Here is a 19,386-nt window from a genome sequence, read left to right on the forward strand (position 1 = left end):
GGCAAAGGCCAGTAAGTACAAAGGGGAGAAGGGAATGGCTACCCATTCCAGTATTCTTGCCTGGAAAACCCCATGGACAGAGGAGCCTGGCAGGCTACCGTCTATGGGGTCGCAGGGTCAGACACAACTGAGAGGCTAACACTTTGATTTTCACTTTTTTCCCTGCTGTGTGATGCAGGAGGGGGCGCTGCACCCCACAAGCCCTCCCAGGCTCTGGGGGAATGGTCAGTCTCTGCTTTCTCTCGTAACAGGAAAACTCAGCTGTAGTCAACCCTTTCCGTACCCCTCTCTGCTGGGCACTGACTGGTAGATGACACTAAATACATACCCCTGCCCTCCCGGGGGTTCCAGTCTGCAGAGGTGGCTGTGGTGCCCCCCTCATTCAAAGGTGAGGATGTTGAGGATCCTACCAGCTAGCCAGTAGGTGGGCTCCAAGGTCTGAGCCAGGGCCCCACCCTGCCCTCTCCCTGAGCCCTCTCTTCCAGCACCCTGAGTCCCACAATCCCTTTCCTTACAAAATGGCTGGGAAAACCACACAGTCACACTGGTGCTGAAAGTGGAGTGAGACATCTGATTGCACTTTTAAACCCCTCTTCTGGGACTTCCCTGGTGGTCCAGTGGCTAAGACTCAGAGCTCCCACTGCAAAAAGGCCCAGGTTCAATCCCTGGTCGGGAAACAAGATCCCACATGCCACAACTAAAGATTCCAAGAGCCACAATGATGACTGAAGGTCCCTTGTGCTGCAACTAAGACCAGGCACAGTCAAATAAATAAATATTAACAATAAGATAAAATCCTCTTTTGCATGTCTTTGCCAATGATGGATCATTCAGGCTGGCCCTAAGAGGAATCAACTGGACAGGTGAGGGTGGTAGGTGAGGAAGGCAGGGCTGCAAGCCCTCCTCAGGAGACAGAAAGGCCTCGCCCCACTCCCTCAGCTCTAAGGCTCTCTGGGAGTCATTTAAGGTAACTGATGTGCCTGCAGGAGAGTATCCCTACCCCTGCTGAATGGCACGAGATTATTTTCCCACAAAAGGAGTCCATGCTTTAGGGGCATGTTCCTGTGCCTCTCCTTTCTACGACCCAGCCAATCTTTCCTCAGGATGTGCAGAACCTAACTGCCCCCCTCACCTGCCTCCCCATGGAGTCCAACTCAAATCAGGCAAATTCCAGAGCTACCAGTTCATCAGCTTGGCAGAGCCCAGGCTGGGACTGCACGTCTGTTAAAAATGGCTGTTTCGCCCATCCCAGCTGAAAGAGGCACAGGCTGACATTCTTGTCATAGTTGGAAATGGTCCAGGGCCGACTTTCTCTGCAGCTGCTTTCCATGGCAGCCTCCTGGCTCCACCCAGGCCTGGGTGAATTCCTCACGCCCAAATCAAAAGCAGTATCTGCTGCAGACAGGAGCAAGGGGTGGGGGCAAAGGGGATGGCTGCAATGCATCACCCAGTAGCCCCCCGGCCCCCAGGGAAGGGGGCTTGGTGTGGAGCATGCACTCCTCCCTCAGCAAGTGACCATCACGTCACCCTGGCTGCCCAGATGGAGAGCCCGAGGCTGAGAATGACTGGCTGACCACACCTCATGCAATCAAGTCCCTGCACATCTGACACCAGGATGCAACTCTTTCCACATGGATACGTCTTCCCCCTGAGAAAAACACACAAGTCAATGCAGTGTGTGCCCCTCCCCACTGATGGTGGGTCTTTGTGCCTCCCCTGAAGTCTCCGCTGTGCCTTCCTTGGGCGTGTGGTGCCTTCCGAGGCTGCTCGCCAACAGCCTTGCAGCATCTACCTTGTTTGGAGCCAGAGTCCCCGAAATCGCAGGCCACCCCAGGAGATGGTTGATTGCCCTGAGGCCGCCATGCTGGGAGGAAGCCCAGACCACACAGAGGGGCTCCAGTGAGCATCCCCAAGGCTGGCCCCAGCCCTCAGTCTTCGGGGAGAAGCACATCGAGGAGACCCAGCCCCCAGCTGCTCAGTTTCTCCCCTGGCATAAGTCGTCCCACTGGCTCAGCCTGAAATCCTGCCTTCCAAGTCCATGGTCGAAGTGCAGTGGAGCTTGTTCAGTGTGTGGGGTAGACGGTGATTCAGCCTCAGGTCTCTAGAACTGAGAGCATCTGGTCTCCAGCAGGCATCACACACCCTCCCACACTCTCCACAACTGAGCCTGAGTACTTGGTGCTCAAGGAACAGCCGGGATCGTGATTCCACACCAAGGAGGTCACGTCAGGAAGAGGGAAAAAGAATGACAAATAACCTATCACCCACCAGACCCCCCACCCTGAGCACAACGAGAGAGGCATGTTCACTCCCACACTCCTGCAGCCCACGACCAGAACAGGGCCCTGGGTACCTCAGCTGCCAGGCAAGGCCTCGAGCCAGTTAGTAAGCTCATCAGCCCAAATCCCAGGCCCAGCCCCATGGCAGGCACCCTGACACTGCTGAGATGGTACAGAAATGCTGTTATGGGGGAACTGGTAGCAGGCCCAGGGTGGAAGAAGGCAGTCTGCAGACGGGGTGCCCTGGGCTCTAGGACCAGAGGACAATCACTCCCAGAGCTGCTGTGAACATGGTGAGGCAGGGGAGAATTTCTGTGAAGCTCAAACTGTGCCGCCCAGGGAAAAGGACAGCAGCCACATCACTCTTCACAAGGCAATCACCATGTTGTCTTCAGGCAGCTGGGTTGTTTGCAAGGTTTGTCCTGGGCTCAGCACCCAAGCAGACTTCGGAGGCGTCTCAGGAGGCCCAGGTAGCGCTGCGTCCATGCAGCCTGGGGCAGGGGACCCCAGGCTGCAGACGCGCCCTCCTCCCACCGTCTCAGGCCAGGGGTGCACCTGAGCTCTGCACTTTGATGTCCTGTCTCTGTAGACAAGCCCTCTCAGCTCTCAGGGAGGCTGTTAGAAGTGATTCTGAATTTGCCTTTTATCAGAGACCAGAGGAAAGAGTTGAAAGCAGGAGTCTAGGGTTTTCAAAAGAACCTGCAAGACAGGGGAGGGCAGACTAAGCGGCCTCAAGCCTTGAAAGGAAGCAGACAAATGTCTACAGCAGCCCCAGCCCTAAAGGCCACGTGACGGCCTATGATGTGGCACCAGGGGGGCGCCCTCGGAAAAGCCACTGGTTTCTCAGCTTTGTGTTGGCACAGTGCTGAGGTGTTTCCTTCAAGGTTGGGTTGTGGTTTCATTTGGAGCCAATCCAAAATCTAATTATCAAACCCAAAGGGGCAGGTGTTCTTGTGTGTGTGTGTGTGTGTGTGTGTGTGTGTGTGTGTGTAAGTTGCTCAGTCATGTCGGACTCTTTGCAACCCCGTGGACTGTAACCTACCAGGCTCCTCTGTCCATGGGATTCTCCAGGGAAGAATACTGGGGTGGTTTGCCATTTCCTCCTCCAGAGGAACTTCCTGATCCAGGGATCAAACCCAGTTCTCCTGCCTTGCAGGCAGATTCTTTATCATCTGAGCCACCAGGAGGGGCAGGTGATCTTGAGCTGCCTCAGATCACACGGCATGAAGCTGCTTACCACCCTGAGTCTTCTACCCCGCTAGAGGTCCCGGCCTGTGCAAATTTCCTGGGCACTTCAGATGAGGCAGAGATACTTCCAGATGAATGACAGTGCAAAATGAGGCAGGTGGAGAACAAACCCCTGCAAGGCTGGCCTCCCCCAGTAAGCAGGGCCTGGGCTCCGAACTGAATGCTATTTCTCAGGTAGAAGCTGTCCCTCCAGCCCAGAGAGATCCCACTCATGGGATCAACCAGACTTCTCCTGTGTTATTTTCCAGGAAGCTGCCTTTCTGCCCTGATTTGCTAAGAGGGAGACAACTCAGCAGCCACTGGGGTCATGGCAAAGCCCTGGGGCCAGCAAACAACTGGCCTCTTGAAACTGACCAAATGTGAGGACAATGCAGAGCTTAGAGGGTGGGTGAGCTGTGGTTCGATATCCACACAGTGGGCACCCTGAGGCAGGGTGCTGCCAGGTGCTGGGGAGATGGGCTGATGATGTCATCCTATCATCAGGGAGCCATAACCCATGGGGGCTAAAAGACACCTCTGCCAGCAGCCTAGATGCCCTTTTAAATTGTGATCAACCATGTGTAACACAAAATTTATCATTTTAACTATTTTCCACTGTACAATTTAGCAGCACTCATTCACATTGTTGTGTAACCATCACCACCAACCATCTCCAGAACTCTTTGTTCTTCCCAAACTGAAACTCTGTCCCATTTAAGCACTAATTCCTCATTCTCCCCCCGCCCCCATCCAGCCCTTGGCAACACCGTTCTACTTTCTGTTTCCATAAATCTGACTGCTGCTGCTGCTGCTGCTGCTGCTAAGTCTCTTCAGTCCTGTCCGACTCTGTGCGACCCCATAGACGGCAGCCCATCAGGCTCTGCCGTCCCTGGGATTCTCCAGGCAAGAACACTGGAGTGGGTTGCCATTTCCTTCTCCAATGCATGAAAGTGAAAAGTGACTAGTCTCATATAAACGGACTCACACATTATGTGTCCTTCCGTGACTGACTTGTCTCACTAAGCAGAATGTCTTTAAGGTTCATCTATGTTGTAGCATGCGTCAAAATTTCCTTCCTTATTATAGTTGAATACTATTTTATTGTATACTATTTTAAATATGTATTCATTTATTTATTTGGCTGCCTTGGGTCCTAGTTGCGGCACACAGGCTTAGTTGCACCAAGGCATGTGGATTGAACCCAGGTCCCCTGCGTTGCTAGGCAGATTCTTAACCACTGGACCAACCAGGGAAGTCCCATTGTATGCTATTTTAAATCTACCTGCTCAGGTGCGGTAGGACTCACAGCCATGAAAATAATTGTCACGAAGTAACCCACTCCAGTGTTCTTGCCTGGAGAATCCCAGGGACAGCAGAGCCTGGTGGGCTGCCGTCTATGGGGTTGCACAGAGTCGGACACGACTGAAGTGACTTAGCAGCAGCAGCAAGAAGTTTTTACACTCACAGATCCCTAGATGCCTCCTGGCAGGGCAGGTCATGCAGGGTCACATGGGGAAACACCAGTGAGGAGGCAGAGGGGGAAACATGGGAAAAAAAACTTTACCATGGTTTCTATTGAGCTTCCCTGGTGGTTCAAACAGTAGAGAATACGCCTACAATGCAGGAGACCCAGCTTCTATCCTTGGGTGGGAAAGATACCCTGGAGAAAGGCAGAGTGAGCAGGCTTAGGATTAGTCAGTTTGAATAATGTCAGCAGATCTTTGTATAGGGACTATGCCTAGTTACCTGATATCTGGACCTGGGGTTATTAGGGTAGGTGAATAATAACCTGAGAAAGAGAGCCAGAAAAAGGAGGGGAGTGGGTTGTAGGCTCGGGATGGGCTGAGTAACCTGTGAAATGTGTGCTCACAAGGAAGTCATTTACTATCTGTAGACATTAACTAGCCCTGGGAGGGACCATCCCTCTAGGATCAGCAAGATGTCAAAGCATACGAAATACAAAAACCTTTAAAACATGACAGGTATATACCACTCCATGTATATACCACATTTTGTTTGTCCATTCATCTGTCAGCGGACACTGGGTTATTTCCACCTTTGGCTACTGCAAATAAAGCTACCATGAACGTTAGCATATAAGCGCCTATTTGAGTTCCGGGCAGCATAGATTATTTCTAAAGTGTGATGAGAACCTAAATTTATTTTTTTCAGAAATGAGAAAGAAAGTAGTGCCAAAATTAGGAGTTGGGACATAACAGTCTCAACTAGATTAATATGTGTAGTGCCAAAGTCCTTGCCCTAGCCCACTTCTTCAGCATCCCTGATGCCAAGAGTAGTATGGATATCTTTTTCGAGCCTGGTAGTCACAGCTTACCTATCTTCTCTTCCCTGCAGCAGAAAATGACCGAAGTTCAGTGGCACAGCTCTGACCACTGAGCAGGTAGGTGCCCCAGAGTCCTTTGCTAACATATTGTTGTTTAGTCACTCAGCTGTGTATGACTCTTTACAACACCATGGACCGTAGCTCATCAGGCGCCTCTGTCCATGGAATTTTCCAGGCAAGATTACTGGAGTGGGTTGCCATTTCTTTCTGTGCCAACATATAAAATTATTCAAAAACCCAAAACATTGACTTCAGAGTCTTGGATGGGTGCCTGGGTCACGCTCATAGCTGCAGATCAGATTGGACATGGCATAGGATAGAAACATCATGGAAAAGCCCTTGCTCACGTCCGCTGTGATTTTTCCTTAACCCTATAGTCCTTTGTGGTAAGAAGACTAACTAACTGGCCTTAGACCATGAAACTCGCCACTCACCTTCTCAACTTCACGAGGACAATCCCAGACACCAGTGTCCCTTTTAAGGCCAGGTCTTTTCAAGACACCACTAAGCATTCACCTGTCCCCTATGAAGACAGTGTCAGACAACAAAGGGAAGTGAGAGGCAGGGAAGAGGGGCTGACATGAGGCTCTCTGCTCTCTGGTGTAACCTACATTTGGGGCCTTCTGTAGCTCTGTGGCCCTATAAATTTGCAAAGATGAGAAAGGGGTTCCCCAGCCAGAAGTCAGTGCTCTGCTATTCTTGCCTGACTTGTCCGTCATCTGTCTTCTAAGAGCAGATGGAAACACAAGGAGGGCCTGAGGACACACGGCATCAGTCACCTACCGATGATAGACGGTTTGGGTTCACAGCTAGCCTTTTAGCTAAGTCAGCAACACATTGTTTAACTTGTTCTGAACACACTGGGGCAAAATGCGCTGTGGTTCTCACTCAGAATGCCTGTTCCCAAGTGTCACTTCTGTGGCTGAATAAAGTCCAGTTAGAATACAGATTCCTGGACATTATAAGGTGAGGCTAGGGAGCCTGTACTGCCCAGAATGTCCAGGGGATAGGGGAAAGCTCCAGGTTTGTTATGAAATGCATCTTTGTATTTCAATACATATTAAGATCATGAAAATGAACACCCACTAATAATTGTGTAGAGCATTTACTATGAGTTCATTGTATGCCAGGCCCAGGGCTGTGCATACACCTGTCTGAGTCTTTTGAACCTGGAAGGATGCACCAGCCTGACCAATCATGAAAACAAGTGTTAAGGCCACTTTTTTCCCCTAGAGGTTTTCCTGTAAGATGGAATAAGAGAGACGAACTTCATTGGCACGTGTCACAGATTCTGCAAATATTGTTGAATTTAAAAATCACAAAGGATTTATCCAACCAAGGACAATGTAGGCAACCAGCAACTGTGTTTCAATAGAAAATACCTCTGGGGTTTCTGAGAGGAGTCACGTGGACATAGATGATTTCCTGGGCTGTGTGATCACAGAATCTTTAGGCCACATATCACCAAGAAAGGAAGGAAGCATGAAACCTTCTGAAGTTTGGGTGACTGTCAGATGACGAGTGACAGTGGTCAGAGCAGAACTGGGGACAAATTCCATGCAAAATACATGAAAAAGAGCACAGGAGGGGCTATGACGCATCAGAGGCCCCACAAGCACGTTTCTCAGACCTTATCCTCTGGGGATGGGAAAGGGTCCGGAAGGAGTCATCTGGTCACTGTTCTTGGAAAACCAGGGGTGTGGAAATATCACACACATGCAGAGAGCAATGCCCAACGAGATAAGGAATTTGATGAGATTAACTTGGTGCCTGAAATAAACAAACGATAGAAGAAATCACAGGAGTGTACTCTGACCTTTCAGAGATGCCATGGGAGCAAGAATCCGCTGGGCCGTGAGGACAACCTCCTGCTTCAGGCTGCAAATGCTGGACAGACACAGTGCCCTGGATCATAAGAACAGGCATCATGGCCTTGGGTCACTTTGGTTCCCCATGCCAAGGAGGCCAGCTAGGGACAGCCCAGAGGGCCACAGTGGGGAAATGAGCCAGAGGGCAGGGACCTCCGCCACCACTGCCTCCAGGGCCCTCTGGAAGGGCATTCATAGCACATCATCCAGAATCTCCCAGACCCAGCTCCTCTTAGGTGTCAAGCATTCCCTGGGCCAGCAGCACCTCCAGCCCAAGGCACACGAAGCCCAGCACTCACCTTCCTCAGAGGTCAAGCTGACAGGAGAGGCTTGTGCAACATGTCCACCCACTCATTCTGCTCAGACATGGCCCACTTCTCCATCAAAACCCTCAGCAACTCTGGTTGGTGCCACAAACCCTGCAGCAGCCTGAAGGGAGTGAGCGACGCTTCCACACTGACAGTCACGCCTCCCCCTGGTGCCTGGTCAAAATGCAGATCCTAACTCCTGAGGGCTGGAGTGTGGCCTGAGACTCTGTGTTTCTAGCATGTGATGCTGTCGCTGTAGTCCAGGGGCCCCACTTGAGTAGCAGGGCCCTGAGATTTGGGAGGGGTCTGTGGTCTAGAGGCACATCTGATAACCCAGGTCTCTTTAGCACCCTGTGGCAGAACCCCCTCTCTTTACCCCAGCATCACTGCTCTGAGAACCCAAGCATACAGGCTCCCTCTCACCAAGGTGACTGCCAGCATCCCAGGGATCTTCCCCATGCCCATTCAGCCATTCGTGTTGCTCCATCATCAGAAGCCAGAGTCCCAAGGACATAAATAGCCACCAGCTTTCCAAGAAAAGAAAACAGCATCTGAATAATTTTTATGATCAGTTTTTCAGATTTTACATTGCACGCTCAAGTTGTTTGGAAAAAATGAAAGAGCCGACCCTCACAACAGTGCACCTGATGACCGTCTGCTCAGCTGAAGAGGAAAGCCACATCCGACTTGGGATCTGCACACCAACTAACGCATGCAAATCATCAGCAGTGCAGGGCACAGGTCAGCAGGAAGCCCTTCCTCCCGCCTCGCTTCTCAGACCACTAACCGTGACTCGTGTGAACTTCTCAGGAGGTTCAGATAAAATGAGAGAGGGAAAGGATGTGGTCACTGCTTCGGAGATTAGCAAGGAAAACAAACTGAATGAAGAGTAAGCATTCAGGTTGTCTCCTCGAAGCCAGAAAAAAAAGACCTCCTGAGTGGGCACTGGATGGGAAATTGCAATCCCGCATGGTCAGGTGCTTGGGGGTTCCTGAAGCCAGATGGCTTTCTCTTCTCTCGAGCACTTCTACATCCCTCCAGCAGTCCACTGACTTGCCCTTTTTCCCTCCTTTCCCAGGGCTTGCCACCAAGTACAAAAAGCAGAGGAAGGGAGAAGCCTTCTATTCGGAGAAACTGGATTCAGCTGAGGGACACAGGTCTTGGTATTGTTCTCAAGTATATTTCCAGTTCCTTGGTATCTATTACCTAATACTGACATCACAGAGCAAAACCACCTTGATTCATCCATCCTCCCAGAAAATATCTATTGAACACCTACTACGTGGTAACCCTGATCCAGATGGTGAAGATTCACCGGTGGCTAGGATAGAAAAGGTCTCGTCTCTCCTAGAGCTTACCTAGCTGGGAACAGGAGAATGGCTGCATGATGGATTTCGGAGAGGGGTGTGTGCTTTGGAAAGTAATAAGGCAGCAGGGACGTGGGGGAGGGGGAACAGGAGCACCATGTGATGCACACGGCACTTTCTCAAGGGGCACCATCCACATGGGCATCCAGGAGCTCCCAGGGTGGTCCTAAGCAGAATCCTGAATCCAGAAGGGGCCAGGTGTGGGGGGAGCTTGTGGACAAATGGAAAAGCAAGTGTGCCGGGGGCATCCCTCACAGGGGAGGCACAAAGAGTCCAGGGTCACAGCCACGAGGGGGACCTGTGTCCTGCTGGAGTTCCCCACTGGTCAAACCCTAAAATGACGACAAAGGTAAGAAAGCAGTCTATGGGTCTGTTTGCATCAGCCTCCGGGGCACAGAGTAGGGGAGAGTCAAGGAGCCCTGGAGAAGCCACGTCCCCAGCGCAGCACAAAACAGTCTCAGAGATGAATTCCCCACAGACTGAAGGTGAAGGCTACAGGAGCACACTCTCCAAGGAGGCAGCTCACCCCTCTGTCCCCAGCTCTGAACCCTGCAAACACCAGGCTGCATGCTGGCCACGCCTAGAAGGACCCAGCCGGGAAGGGCAGGACCTGCTCACAGACTAGAGGACAAAGCAAACAGATTGGAGTATGAACATGGCCAAACCTCTCTCCCTCTCCACGGAAGTTCAATACATCAAAGTATTTTGAAACAAGGAAATAGATATGAAGTTGTGTGTATATATAAAGGGTTCTGTATCTTTAAATTTAAAGCAAACTTCAGGGAAAAAAAAAAAAAAGAAAGGGCAGCAGAGTTTGTTTCTTTTTCTTCTCATGCAAAGTTCAAGTTGAGAAAGCCGTTTTGGAATGGAACAGTTGCATAAGTATGGAATTAGTTGTACTTGATTATAGATAAATTAATGACAGTGAGTAGGGAAAACCTAGTTAGTGTATATAGAACACCTACCCATGACCCCATCTTTAAGACTCAGCTAAAGTCTTTTCTTTTTTTAAACCTCCCTTGATTTTCCCTCACTCCATCTCAACATGGGTCCCTACTCATGTGGCCAAGGAGTATTGTCACCTGGGTCCCAGTCTCCTGTTTTGATGTCTCGCTTTTCCCACACAACTGCGCTCTCACAGGTCTTCTCCAAATCTGAGGGCCTGGTCTAGAGCAAGGCATTTGTTAAGACTCAGTGAATGTTTGCTGAGCAAGTGAAGGAATGACAGAACCGCATGTGAATCATCTGGGAAATGAAGCTTGCAGCCACCCTCAACTGCCGCTCTTCTTATCATCTTCATGTTTATAGATGAATAAGCTGGGAGCTGAGGTCCCTGCTGGCTCAAAGGGTGAAAAATCTGCCTGCAGTGCAGGAGACCCAAGTTTAATGCCTGGCTTGGGATGATCCCTTGGAGTAGGAAATGACAACCGGCTCCAGTATTCTTGCCTGGAGAATTCCATGGACAGAGGAGCCTTGTGGGCTACAGTCCAAGGGGTTACAAAGAGTTGGACACAACTGAGCAACTAACACCCACACACAAACACACAGAACATCCAGTTCATCGGTGACAAAAACAGAGTTTGCTAAATCCACAGTCTACATCTTTGAATCAAACAACCTCATATCTTTGGCAAAAAAAACCTAGAATGAATCTTGAAAAAAAAAATTGTGAGGTCCAGAAGGAGCCTCAGAAAGTGATTATCTCATTATTCAGTGCTGACGAAATCTCTTCTTTAATAGGTGACCAAGAGTCACAGATACCAAAGTTTTTACTTGACTGGTAAACAGTGAAACCCAAATGTTATTCTGGCTCTGTCACACATGGTTCTGTGTCTTCATCTTCATTTAGTCAACAAACCTTTACCAAGGTCATGAACTAGGTGCTGGGGTTGCACAGTTGAAAACGTGTGTTGAACGTATTTTCAAAAGCTCACTGGTCAGCCAGAAAGTGGGCATACAAGCCAGCAATTATAATAAAGTGTGTAGGGGACCATTATGAAATTTTGTGCACTATCTATGCAAAGCACCAAGGATCACAGAGAAGAAGAAACACGTATCTGTGGGGAAATCAGTGGGTGGGAGACAGAAAGCTTTGCATTAGGGTGAGTCCTTGGGCTATTTCGCAAAGTATCATGCTCGTGGCCTGGAAAGTTTCTTCCAGCTCTGGTGGAAGAGGAATTAGGGTGTGGTGGTGACATAACAGGAAGCTTGGAGTGTAACCTCCCTGAGCCTTTATGCTTTGAGGGGTGCCAAACCCAGTGGTCATCAGAGTGTGATGAATCCAGTCCATGGGGTTCAAATCCCAGTCATCCCCCTCATGACCTGGTGAAAGAACCTAACTTTCCTATGCCCAAGCTTCTCCATGGGTGGAACAGAGTCTCAGAGGTGGGGGTCCTCACTGCAAACAGTGAAACCAAAAGCTACCTCCTGAAACAGGTGGAGACCAGCAAAGACATTCACAACAGGGATGGTCTCATGAGGACACAGCCCCTGGCTTACCCACCCTGAACTCTGGCCACAGAGTGCTGACCCCAGGGGCCAGTTATGATTCCATCAGAGGCTGACCCACTAAGCCTAGCAGAGAATTAGGAGCACAAGACACAAAGGGATCAGACCTTCCACAAGGATAGGGCTGATGGAAAGGAGAGCCCTGCATCTGGCTGTTGCTGTAGCTCAGTCGACAGATGTGAGGTGAGGGAGAGCAGGACCCCAAAGACAAGCTGAAGATGGGATCCACTTCCTCCTTGCCTCCGCCTACTCTGATGCACAGGAAACCTTCAAGGCAGCTGGTATCCTCTACCAGGAGCTTGCACAGGCATCTGGGCTGGGGCTCAAAGAAGCCATCAGAGATCCCCAGGAGCTGAAGGTGAGCTGCACCTCACAGCAACCATAGATACAAAGTGGCCCCAACTTCATTGCTGCTGCCCAGTTGACCATACCACTAAGTCCCTTCAGTCGTGTCCAACTCTGTGCGACTCCATAGATGGCAGCCCACCAGGCTCCGTCATCCCTGGGATTCTCCAGGCAAGAACACTGGAGTGGGTTGCCATTTCCTTCTCCAATGCATGAAAGAGAAAAGTGAAAGTGAAGTCACTCAGTCATGTCTGACTTAGCGACCCCATGGACTGCAGCCCACCAGGCTCCTCTGTCCATGGATTTTCCAGGCAAGATACTAGAGTGGGGTGCCATTGCCTTCTCCGCCAATTGACCATAGGAGATGGCAAAGGTAAAGCAAGTTTTCAGATACTATTAAAGTTTCAAATTTTATTCATTTTTTAGAATTTTGTTTATTTTTGTCTGTGCTGGGTCTTCATTGCTACACGTGTTCTTCTCTAGTTGTGGTGAGCAGGGGCTACTCCCTAGTTATAGTGGTTGGGCTTTTTGCCCATTGAGAGAAGCCCATTGCAGTGGCTTCTCTCATTGTGGAGCACAGGTTCGAAGTCTCCTGGGCTCCAGTAGTTGCCGCCCCCAGGCTCTAGAGCACAAGTTCCCTAGCTGTGGCACGCAGGATTAGTTGCCCCATGGCATGTATCATTTTTCCAAATCAGGGATCAAATCTGTGTATTCTGCATCAGCAGGCAGATTCTTTACCACTGAGCCACCAGGGAACCCCAAAGTCTCAATTATTAAAAAAAAAAAAAGTGCGTTATCCCAAAGGAGATGCTTCTGGTTGAGGATCTGACTTAGTCAGATAAAAGCTCTTACTAGAAGGACTAGCTAGGACTCCCTTGCTGAAGTGAGAGCCCTCTCCCTCTGCTGACCTGATAGACAGGAGCTGCCCTGCTATGCCAGGGGCTATGGAGGCACCACAGGGCAAAGGCCTGGGGACACCTTTGGGAGCTGAGAGTAGCCCATGCCAGGTACCAGCAGGAACATGGGAACCTCCATTTTACAGCCACAAGGAATGAGCTCTGCTACCAACATGGATGAGTCAGGAGTGGACTCCTTTCCAATCAAGAACCAGATGAGACCTCAGCCCAGCTGGCACCTTGAGACCCTGAGCAGAAGAACTAGATAAGTCCTTCCCAGACCCCTGAACCTCAGAGACTGTGAAGTAACACATGGGTGCTGGTTTCTGCAATCATTTGCTGTGTGGGAACAGAGAACAAATGCAGGAAGGCCCAGTACACTGTGTAATTCCAGCTTGGCTGGGTTGGCACAGCTCTGGCATCATACCTGGGCCCTCCTCCCCTTGCAACTCTGTTACAGGGTTCAAGCTCACTCTGCTCAATGAACAATAGGCCAATTAATCCAAAAGATGAGGTGTTGAGGAAAGGAATAAGATTTTATTTGAAAAGCCAGAAGATGACCAAGAAGATGGCAAACTAATGTCTCAAAATAACCGTCTTTTCCAGGTCTGGATGCCAGATCAGAGATGGGAGAGGGGAGGTGAAGAAACAAAGTGGAAAGGCCAGTAACTTTGCAAAAATGTCCTAGAATGGCAAGCCTCAGACAGGGGGATATGTTAATTTCTTTCTTCCTGCAATCTACAGCTGGACAGGGTTATGAACAAAGGCACTTTAGCTTAACAGTCAAGCAGAGGGACAGACAGGATTCTCTGAGGCAGGCCATTATGTACAATTATAATTGTAATAACAAAAGCAACAGAGAGCAATTCAAAGAAACAGTTTCAACAGTCAGAACTGACTTCTCCCTGCAACAACTCCAGAAAATCTTGGGTCCCAGCAGAGACCAGCAGACCAGCACTCTCTCCTGAAGGTGCAGGGACTCCAGGGATGCCCTGGACACAGCCTGCCCAGCTCCCCCAACCCCCGACTTGGCCAGCCCTGCCATTTGCTGTTCCACAGTCATCTGGGTAGTCCTCAGCCTCCCCTTGCCTTAGGAAGTGGAGAAGCATCACTGATACTCCTGCATCCCCTAGACCTATCAGCATGTTACCATGACACCTGAGAGGGTGGCCAGGGTCTTAGGGGAAGCCCAACTCCCTGCTTTGGGTGAGTAAGGAACTACCAGGTCCCCTGGGTCTTCATGTCCCACTCATGACAGTCATAAAAATCTCACTAACACAAAGACCCTGAGGCTGGGAAAGATTGAAGGCAGGAGGAGAAGGGGACAACAGAGAATGATGATTGGATGGCATCACCAACGTGATAGACATGAGCTTGAGCAAGTTCCAGGAGTTGGTGACAGACAAGGAAGCCAGGCATGCTGCAGTGCATGGGTCACAAAGAGTCAGACACGACCGAGTGACTGAACTGACTGAATACAAGGTAAGGTAGACTATCCACCAAAGTACTTAAGAGGCAGTGTCTTTTTTCTGAGCTCAAGCAAATTAAGGTGTTGGCACTGCCAATTTCTCAGCTCAGAAGAAGTGCCCACCTGTGAATGCTGAGCTCACACATGGAATCTTGGCCAGGGAATATGGGCCTGATTATTGTCCTGGGTTGTCTGAGAAGATCACCAATGACAGGACCATCTCCAGAAGCAAAAGAAAGACAGACGACTCTGAGCCTGCGTTCACATCTCCCCAGGCCAGATGGAGCAGCTGACACATAGCAGTTCCCATGCTTGCTGGTGGTGGGACTGCCTATCAGACACACACAACCTACGGAATCCTTACCTGCATGATATGACTTCCTAAGAAACTGTCTGGCTTAGAAAATCACACAAAAGAACTAAGAGAAAATAAGGATCTAACAAGAAATGAAATTGTTGTTAAACTTTTCTTAATGACTTTGCTTCAGCCAGTGAAGCAGATACAACTGCTTCTGCTCTTGCCGATTGTGTTAAAGTTTCTGGTGTTGTGGTACTTTGGATTCTGATTACGGAAGTTAAGTATAATCATCTATTTCTTTTTTTTTCCCCCTTTGGGTACAGGAATTTAGTTTTTCAACTGGAGTATAATTGCTTTACAATGTTGTGTTATTTTCTTCTGTACAACAATGTGAATCAATTATATGTATACCTATATCCCCTCCCTCTTGAACCCCCATCCCACCCATCTAGGTCATCACAGAGCACCCAACTGAGTTCCCTGTGCTATGCAGCAACTTCCCACTACCTATCTATTTTATACATGGTAGTGAATTCTACTGTGATTCAAATGCCTCATATATCTGCACTTGGGCATGTGAAATGAATTCTTCATCAAAGTTCAATTGAACATCAATGTCAACCTACTCCAAAAGGGGTTATATCATGAATTACTACATGCTTCACTACCTAAAAAAACCAGTCCCCCCAGAAAAAAACTTTTAAGCTATATTGTCTGCTAAACCTTGTCTTTCTATCTATTTACATCAACTTATCCTTACTGAATGTAAGAAACTCACCTTTGCAGTTTTAAGCGATAAAAAAAATTGCTTCCAAAGGTAACTTCATCTAAGTCAAAATTCCATGTACATTCCACACATGTAATTGTGTCATTATTCTGTACATAAATGAATAGGCATATAATTTGTCCTAATAGCTAATGAGGGTCACCCCCCTCACTGCAAATGCTGGTATGGAGGGCAACAGAGGCACTTCTGCCAGGACCTGCACAGCCTCCGCCCTCCTCCAGTCCCTGTGCGCCCCTCCCACAGGGTCCCAGCACCTTCTGTGCATGGATTCGAAGAACAGTCTGGCAAGGTCTATGGATCCCTTCATGGCATAATGTTTTTAAATTAATGAAATACACAGAATTATAAAGGAAACCATTCAGAGTGAACTAGAACTCTGACAGGCACTTCCCTGGTAGCTCAGTGGTAAAGAACCAATGCAGGTTTGATCCTTGATCTGGGAAGATCCCCTGGAGAAGATGACAACCCACTCTAGTCTTCTTGCCTGAGAAATCCCATGGACAGAGGACCCTGGTGGAACACAGTCCTTGGGGTCACAAAAGAGTCGGACACGACTTGGCAACTAAGCAATAAACAACAACCTACACTTTCCCTGTAAATAATCACTGTTTTCAAAAGAGAAGATGGTTTTCCTGTTGCCCAGATCACATCTCCAATCAACAGGGGAAGTGGCAAGGTTACAGGTTCACAGCAGCTATGCATGATTTTCCTTCTATTGGAGCCAGGATCCTGCTCATTCAGGACTTTGGAACTGCAGGACGCAGAGCTCCATTCCTTCCACATCTGTCTTCCGATGATTTTCGAGATCAGCAGTGATGTGGGTTATAATCTGACATGGAAGGAAAGTCATCCCTCTCCCTCTCCAAAGCCTAAACAAGAATGGAGAATAAAAAATTACAAGCTGCTTTTGCCATGTTTCCATAAGCAACAAGGGATTTGTCAGCCTGAACAGTTGGAGCCGCTGGCCCAGGTCCCCTGAGTCACGCCTGGTGGGGGAGGGAACTATTTATAGAGCAGATGCTTTGTTTGTACACTCGCCTGTTTCCTGGGCCACAGCCTTCCTCCACCTGCATGGCAAAAGCTGCTCATGAAACAACAGAAGCAATTCTTTCTTTCCAACTTGCCCTGAAAACACAGAAATGAGGAAAGGCTAAACACAAAAGATGTTTTAACTAAAGAATTCTTTCCTCTCCAACTAGAAAGTTATCCAAATGTCGTTTCCAGAAGGAACCTTTTTGTATCATTATTAGGGAAAAAGGGCTCAGACTCCACACCCTGTTACCTCCAAGGCCTCGGGTTTCCCAAGCCTACCTGGGGTGCTGTGTGGGGTGTGAGAACTTAATAGAGCCCACCACTGCAGCTGGGCAGGCTCTGCCCTCCTATGTCATGCACACCGGGCACTTAAAGGGAAGCCCCTGGATACACAGGAGTTGAAAGTCAAAAGATTGCAGGGTCAAGGGGGCCCTTGGAGCATTCAGATGAATGCACCGTTCCTTTTGCTGTTCGGTGTCAGTGACAGCAAAGCCCCCAGCAGTGAGTAACCTGCAGCCCGACCTGCTCCCAGGCTGCTACCAGCATCTGGTGAGCCCTAGAGGTGGAAGGAGGCAAGGACAACCTTCTAGTTCTTTCTTTAAAGAATTGTGATCTCATTCTAGAGAGAGGGACAGCCCAGAAAGGAGGTGAGGGGAGGGAGATGGCTGTGAGGGTGCTGGGCCACGGGCAAAGTTGCCTCATGAAAGTTAACCACAGAGGATGAGGAACAACCTCGCTGAGGGCGGGGACAGGCAGCTGGCCCAGGGCACACCTCTCTTGAGTGGGCTGGGAAGTGCATAAGGAACAAGCTGAGTGGGCACCAGAAGGCAAAAGCAATACAGCCAGCCCACCACAGACTGATGAAAAAGGAGCCAGGAGCTGGGAGACTGAATCACTAGGTTGAGGGACATTTGAGAAGCACTTCATGTTTCAAATAATGACAACACAGTCATAGGAAAATGAACTGGGGGGGCTGGTGCGGAGAGGAGGTAGGTCATTCCATTTATATTGTTAGGCATACAGTATATGAAATAGATAGATAGATGCATAGAAAGAGGCATGCATGCATGTTAAGTCACTTCAGTCATGTCCAACTCTGCGGGCCTGTAGACTGTAGCCTGCCAGGCTATTCTGTACAAGGGATTCTCCAAGCAAGAATACTGGAGTGGGTTTCCATGCCCTTCTTCGGGGGATGTTCCCCACTCAAGGATAGAACCTACGCATAATAAATCACCTACCTTGGCAGGAGGGTTCTTTACCACCAGGGCCACCTGGGAATAGATATAAATATAAACATATATATATATCATATCAGAAAAGATTACGTCTCATAAGAAAGTCTTAAACGAGGACTCAAACACAACAAACTCAAATATTGAACAATAAAGACTAAATAAATGTCCACAGACCAAAGTATTTAAAAGTGCCAATATTGAAACTTTGTTAGGTGGAAGAATTCAGCTATTATTATGTTATTTTATAGACAACTAGGACTTCCCTTGTAGCTCAGTCGGTAAAGAATCTGCCTGCAGTACAGGTGACCTGGTTTCGACCCCTGGATTGGGAAGATCCCCTGGAGAAGGAAATGGCAACCCACTCCAGTATTCTTGCCTGGAAAATCTCATGGACACAGGACCCTGGTAGGCCACAGTCCATGGGGTTGCAAAGAGTCAGGCACTACTGATCGACTAACACTTACTGTAGACAACTAGAAATATTCTTTGAACCAAACTCGACTTGGACTTATTGGCCAAGCCAGAGAATGGAACCGCGCCGGAGTCCTGCCCAGCAGCTGCCTGCGGCTCATCTTGAGAGTGTTCGCTGCCCTGGGAGCACCAAAGACTTCCGGTAACAAACTCCCACAGGGGTGGCGGGAGACAAATGCTGCAGTGTTGACAGAAAGGCAGGTCCTTTCTGTCCAAACAGTGTCCCGCCTGCTGACACTCACCGGCCCTGACCACAGAGGGCTGGCGTGACCACCAACCCCCGCTGCTTGACAAACTGCGCCAGCTCCCCACTCCCTGGACAAACAGACTGGAGCTGGAGGCTGCGCCGCCCCAGTCTTCTCACGAGAGGGCAGGAAGCAGAGGCCCCAGTTTATTGAGACCCAGCATCCCACCAAGCCTGGAGTTTATTTCTCTAAAAGACTGCCCACGCTCCTTTTGTTTCCCCACTTTTCAGCAACATTTAGTACATAATCTGTGAATGAAAATTAACTGGGTTTGAGGCAATGTGTTTTCCAGAGCTTCCGTAGCAGAATCACTGTAACAAGTGAAGATTCCTGCCGCCTTCCACCACATACACACGCACTCTCACACACACACACACACACAGAGACATATGTACAAACACCACACATACACACCACACACATACACAGAACACATAAACACATATGTACAAACACCATACATCCACATCACACACACATACACACCATATACATATCACTTATACATTATACACACCACACATAAATACACTACATACACACACCTCACATACATAGAACACACATACACACTTCACACTCATCACATATAGACACCACATCACATGCCACACACATATAGCATATACGTACACCAAATGCATATACAACACACAAGTACCACACACAAACACCACACACACACCACACATAGATATAACACATGTA

This window comes from Budorcas taxicolor, chromosome 8, assembly GCF_023091745.1.
Source record: "Budorcas taxicolor isolate Tak-1 chromosome 8, Takin1.1, whole genome shotgun sequence".
In the NCBI taxonomy this organism is placed as follows: domain Eukaryota; kingdom Metazoa; phylum Chordata; class Mammalia; order Artiodactyla; family Bovidae; genus Budorcas; species Budorcas taxicolor.